The sequence below is a fragment of the Oncorhynchus gorbuscha genome, linkage group LG09, assembly GCF_021184085.1.
Source record: "Oncorhynchus gorbuscha isolate QuinsamMale2020 ecotype Even-year linkage group LG09, OgorEven_v1.0, whole genome shotgun sequence".
Classification (NCBI taxonomy): Eukaryota; Metazoa; Chordata; class Actinopteri; order Salmoniformes; family Salmonidae; genus Oncorhynchus; species Oncorhynchus gorbuscha.
Window position 1 is genome coordinate 68,815,876 of NC_060181.1, and position 6,000 is coordinate 68,821,875.

The 6,000-nt window shown below is 41.5% G+C and overlaps 1 protein-coding gene across 1 annotated transcript in view; it reads right to left on the bottom strand.

Moving 5' to 3' along the window:
- LOC124044002 (zinc finger protein GLI2-like) overlaps positions 1-5,611 on the bottom strand; it is a 109,384-nt gene extending 103,773 nt beyond the window's left edge. Inside the window, 1 exon segment of the mRNA XM_046363274.1 lies at positions 5,172-5,611. The gene's annotated coding sequence lies outside the window, so the exon portion shown is untranslated.
- Between the last annotated feature and the right edge of the window lie 389 nt (positions 5,612-6,000).

Here is a 6,000-nt window from a genome sequence, read left to right on the forward strand (position 1 = left end):
TTACAACTGACTCTTCTCGCCTTTCTCAAAACACCAATGTTGGAAGCACAAACAGAGCATGCATGCACAGCACACACACACACTGTTGAATGTGCTGCGTGTGCTGCCAGTGCCTCTTGCTGCATCAGATTAAAGCCGACGGCAAACATTCAAGACAATGCTGCATTGTCTGGGAGTCCATGTCAGTCTTAAGGACAACCAACACAATGAATCTTTTCATTCATTGGCAATGGAGAGGAAGATAGGAGAAGACACAGTGGTGTTAATAATGCTACTCTGCCTGGGCTGCTGCCAGCTACAGTGGAAGAAGGTTTCCCTGATGTAACAGGAGATCAAGTTTTACTCTAGCTAACCCACTATAGGAGGTAATTAGCAGCAGGATCAAGGCAACCCCCTCAGATGAGCCATGATGAGCTCAGGTCACTCCAAGAACCAGGCACAGGCACAGTGCCAGTGCACCAGAAAAGCTTGACTAGTAGTGTATTGGTGGATGTACTACTAATGCAACCAGTCATTTTTTTAAAGCCATGCAGTGGGTTGAGCAAAGTGGGCCTGTCCAGTTGTGGTTTTTGCTGTGCTAGTGCATAGCTCTGCAGCTTAAACCCAATGGTTTATTTTAGGGTGAAGTAATTAAATAAATGTTGTGTCATCCCCTCCACAAACTGGACAACTTCCTTTGACCTGCAGAATCATTGCTAAAAGCCTGTGTTTGGAGAACTCTGGAAGGGGGCTGTTAAGATGTTCTGGTGTTGACACATATATAACACAGTGTAAAGAGTATACATTGTTTAATCTGTTGAAGTTTCATTCCATCCTCCCTCAGAGAACAGCTTGGACATGTAAAGGTAGGCTGAGACTACAGAGTCATGGAGTCCAGAGGCCCCAAAGTGGCACACTATTCCCTATGTAGTGCACTTATTTTAACCCGGACTCTTCTCACAACTAATGCACTATAAAGGGAATAGGGGGGCATTCTGGACACTCACTTAAAGTCCAAAAGCCCCCCAAATATCTCCACTTTAGTGCCTGTCATTGTGATTGACTGGGACAATTTGGTGAAATAAATGGGTAGGTCTAGAGGAAATAGATCATTAGGCCTTGTTGCGTGACTAACAGAAACCTGGAAATAGTGTTTCCTCGAGAGAAACTAGGTCCTTCATAATTGCAGCCTAGCTTCTTGCCTTTTGATGAGGGGGACTCGCTGTGCCTACCGCCTCCCATGATTGATGACATCAATCGCGATGGAAGGAGGTTGTCAGTGATTTTACCTTACAGTACTTAAATGGCTAGTTAAAACCACACCGGGCTCGCTCCTTTACTTCTACAATGACATATGGCTTTTACAAAGAACTAGGCCATACCGGTTTCCCATTTTCTTTTGACAACAGAAGTCAATGCTCTCAACCCAATGAGACCTCACTTTCCATGTGACTGTGTGTCTCATTCATGGCTGGCACTATGAGATGGAGAAGGGGACGAGGTCGGATCTCAGTGCTCACTCCTAGCCAAACCTGTAGGAGATGTAGAGGGGGATGAGGGGACAAGGCCAGTCAGGGAGGGCTGAACTGCACTCTCTCTCTCACAGACCGGATATCATGTGATCCTATTTAACCCCAGACACTTGAGAGAGAATGAGCCGGATGCCTCGAGGGTGTGGGACAACAGCCACTAAAAAGCCTTGATTGTGTCCTCTTGCCATCCAAGCCAACGCAGAGAGGAACTCAAACAGGGACCCTGAAAATAAATGAGTGTAGCTACTCTGCCGGCTGCTGGCACTTTAGTCGTCTCTGTGTTTCTCCCCACTTCCCACTTTGCCCCCCCATCTCAAGTACAGGCTCGTTGTAAGAAGAGCAAGGCGCGGCCGACTAGACTAACTCATCACATAGCTGTCTTTTTACAGCTCCCTAAATGGCCATTAAATTCCCACCAATTGAGCTCCATACATGAGTGTACTTCAGCCACCCTCCACAGCTCCCCACGGGCTGGGCTGAAGGAAGGCTGCAAGATCCTGCTAGACACCCAGTATAGTCCCACAGGCTCAAAGTGGTGTCTCTGATTAGTCTAGAATGATAAAGCTAATTTCACTCCATAGCAACCACTCATTGTACAAAATGTCAGGGATATACTTCATGTAGATAAAAGGGAAATAGTGTTGACCTCAATAACGTGTTCCAAAACATACAGCAGGCCTAACAAGTTGGGAATTTGGCATGTTCATTTTCCTTAACAATAATCGAAAGATGAAAATACATTTTAAATTCACTGTAGGGCACTTTGGATTAAATTCAACCATCAACGTTTTCACTGTGTATCTAAACTGTGTGGTTTAAAATCATAGTGGCCTAATATAATCATGTATTTTGACAATCAAAACAAGCACATAATTGTGGGAAATCAGCCTTCTGGAACAAAATGTAATCTATGGAGAGATGAACCAGCTGTAGTTCTCTTAGAAGCATAACAACAATTATTTTGTAAGCACAACCATTTTCTAAACGTAATAACTGAAATACTGACCTTTCTCTATATAACAGAGCAGTTAAAGACATGCTCTGGTACGTTGGTGACTACTAAGTATATTTTTTACCTCCCGCTTTGGGCTGGATGTGTCAATGTGTAGTTCATACATGTATAATCTATGTGCAGATTTACCTCAATTAGCACAAAATCCCTAGTTTGAAAGCAATTGTTTTTCTGAAACCTATGCTGTGCCATTTTCCCTCACGTGGGGGGCAATTCGAGTTTAACCAATGAGCTTCAGCCCCTTGCTATATGAGTGACAGCTAGCATCTGCTGGGCACCCAAAAACTGGATGTTCCGGTTTTCAGGGGAAAGAGAGCCTTCCACTTTTGGACATTAACATGGTGATTTAATCTGTATTAGTTATTCATCTGTAATAGTTATGACTGAAAATAATATATATAATCTGTACCGGACTTGTAACATTTTTAAAATATTTTTTATGTAATCAATGCAAATGTGTATATAAAATCCAATGCTTGTAAAAATGTATTTGTAACAACAGACAGACAGAGAGAAATGATGTGGTGTGCATATATGAACATACAGTGTGTGACATAGTACACAGTTTTCAGGGACCACGTTTGGCTGGTGAGTGCTACTTTCAGAAACTGGCTAAAAAGTATAAAAAAAGTATCAGAGAATCCCTTTAAGTTTAAGAGGGACAGCAATCTAGGAATACCATGCAGCGGTAAATGAAATGCCTTTATTAGTACAGTACAGTGTCTTAGCTCACTGAGGTGAGAGAGTGAGGGAGAAAGAAGAAGACCCTGTTATTTTCTAAACTTTTCAGATCTCTCCATAGGGGGGGGGGGTTATTTTCCTCTTCTCCCTTCTGCACGCTAGACTTCATCGGTATTTGTCTTTCAGAAAAGCCTCCCCTCCCATCCTTTCCAGTATTCGGTTCATTACATTTAACGCAGACTTCCAGAGAAGAAAAGGAGAAGATCAATAAAGTGGGTCTAGCTGTGGAGAGACGTGTGAAAGAGAGAAACGGGGGGAAACGGGGTACGGGGAAACAGAAAAGAGAGAGGCTGGATCTGGCTCGGGAGATGAAAGTGACATCGCCACCATGGGTTTCAGAGCCCAGAGAAGGGAGCCCCAGGCAGGGTCTGAATAAGCTGAATAGCCCCATCATTTCTTTACATCCTTTCACTCTCCCTGGGTCTGACTGCTGGAACTCTTCATTCAGCACAATGGCAAATGCACTAAACCTTTTTTCTTATGCTAATGATCCCTCCAACTGCATGGGCATCATCATATTAAATTAAAAACACACTCACGGTGCATGCACAGAGATACACACCATGCACAGAGATACACACCATGCACAGTGACACACACCATGCGCAACGTAGAAATACACAAGACCAAAAATGCTTTTGGAAAAAGTCAGATTTTTCCTGAAACATTGGTTCTCTCCTACTTTTTCCTTACTCTTAATCATTTCTGTAATTTCACTGTTTTCTTTTCACTTCATTCTCTAGAGAAACTCCTATTGTTCCTTTGTAAAACCCTGCAGTTTTAACATAAAATAACTTTCACATGACTTTTATCACATTTAACATTGAGTTGATGAAAGTCACTGATTAAGGAATCTATCCTATGAAATGACACACAACCCTAAAACCAGTTGTTCTATAACTGATCTGAGACCAAAGCAAGGAAGAAAATGGTGCTCATATTATTAGTTCAGGCGTGAGCCTAGGGATTATTAGCACACACTCTAGATGGGTAAAAGCCAAGCGCAAATATAGGTGTTTTTACCCAGCACAAAAGCATCAAGTGTTTGTTGATTACTCAGGCTACAGTGCAAACAAGCTAACTGAGAATCTTTCAACAATAAGTAAGCTACACAACTCCTACTGACCAGGGACATCCAAGAAGGTGGCCTTAATTATACAGCATGCCAAGCACTTGAAGCATTTATTTTTTAAATCTTTATTTGCAAGTGTTTAAATGAGAGGGACCTTGAAATAGTCTGTACACAGAGTGAAGTGAGAGCACTCCTGAGCACCTACCTTTCACTTTCTTCGACACTATCAATTTGTATCCACTACCTTGAGTTGGCATGTAGTCTATGCAATATGTCTATCAGAATGCACAAAAAAATGATGATTGACAATACAACAATATTTGAAAACACAAACCTTCCAGAGGTTATAGCCTCTCAAAATGAGTCCTTCAATCTCAACCATAAAAAATATGCACAAAATGTATTGCAAAATAAAAGTTATTGTTTACACTGAACTTTGAACAAACTTTTGGGATCATAGATAAAGATGGTAAGTGATCACAATAGCTCTACTACTCTTGAGGCATTTGGAAGTCAGTAGGACTGGCGCTGCAGCTTTCTGATCACATCTCTCCACATTTGGATCAAGTTGCAGGACAGAATTATTTAGATTCCTATGTAAAATAATTTCAAAGTAAATGAGATGTGGAGTTACCCCAAACCCCTTCTGTCCTTGACACGTAATATTAAACTGTGACTGCGGGATAGTGGTTTAAGTTTAAACACATATTACATTCAACATCAAGAGTTGTCAAATAAGAAAATAAGAACAATTGGAATTGTAAAATGTATCCAAATACATTTGCGGTTGTGAAAGCTGTCATCTAGGCTACACCACAACAAAAACTTTTCTTACCTTGAATGATTTATTTAGACCCCGTACTCTTGTTCACTTTGTCCGATGATTCTCCGCAAAGAATCCGGGAACTATAGTACTGAAACTCTACTTTTTCAATCAAAACCGCTTGGACAGGATATGTCCCTTTGAAAAAAGTCCATTGAGGTGCACTTCAAGAAAAGTTTGAAATTCTACTCGAAATTACCGGCACTGCATTCCTCAGATAACTCATTTAATTCGGAGGGGCGCATTTATACTCGCATCTAACTTTTACAATCCATCATCTTCAAGTAGTAAATTTCTCACTCCCTTTTGCGTTTTTTCATATGAAAGCGCATTGCGTGTTTTCGCTGGAAGACTCGATTTTAATCGACAGTTGTTCTAGACATGCGGTGGTGAGATCTTCAGACTGATCTGTTTTCAATCCGATCCCCTCTTTCTCTCCCCCTCTACTCTCACCCCCTCACCTCCTCCCTGCTCCCTGGTGAGTTGGGCCATTTGCTGCTCCAGATGGGCCGGGCTAACTCAATCCAACAGATGAGTTTCGAGAAAAGTTAGATAAAGTTTAATTATTGTTCGATTTCACGGACAGAACGTTTTGTGGGAGGACAGTTTTTGTCAGAGACACTTGGGTTATTCAATTGAGAATACGATATCATTGCAATGTATTAGTATATCACCCACCGAACCCCTCCCCATGAATAATTATTTGGCCTTTACATATTTTTGGTAATTGATATTTCTTTCCCCATCTCCAGTTGTCTTGGCCTGGAATTATAGCAGCAGCAACACTGATTATAAAAATATTTGGAAACAAGCCTTCCATATACCCTACACATTAGGCACT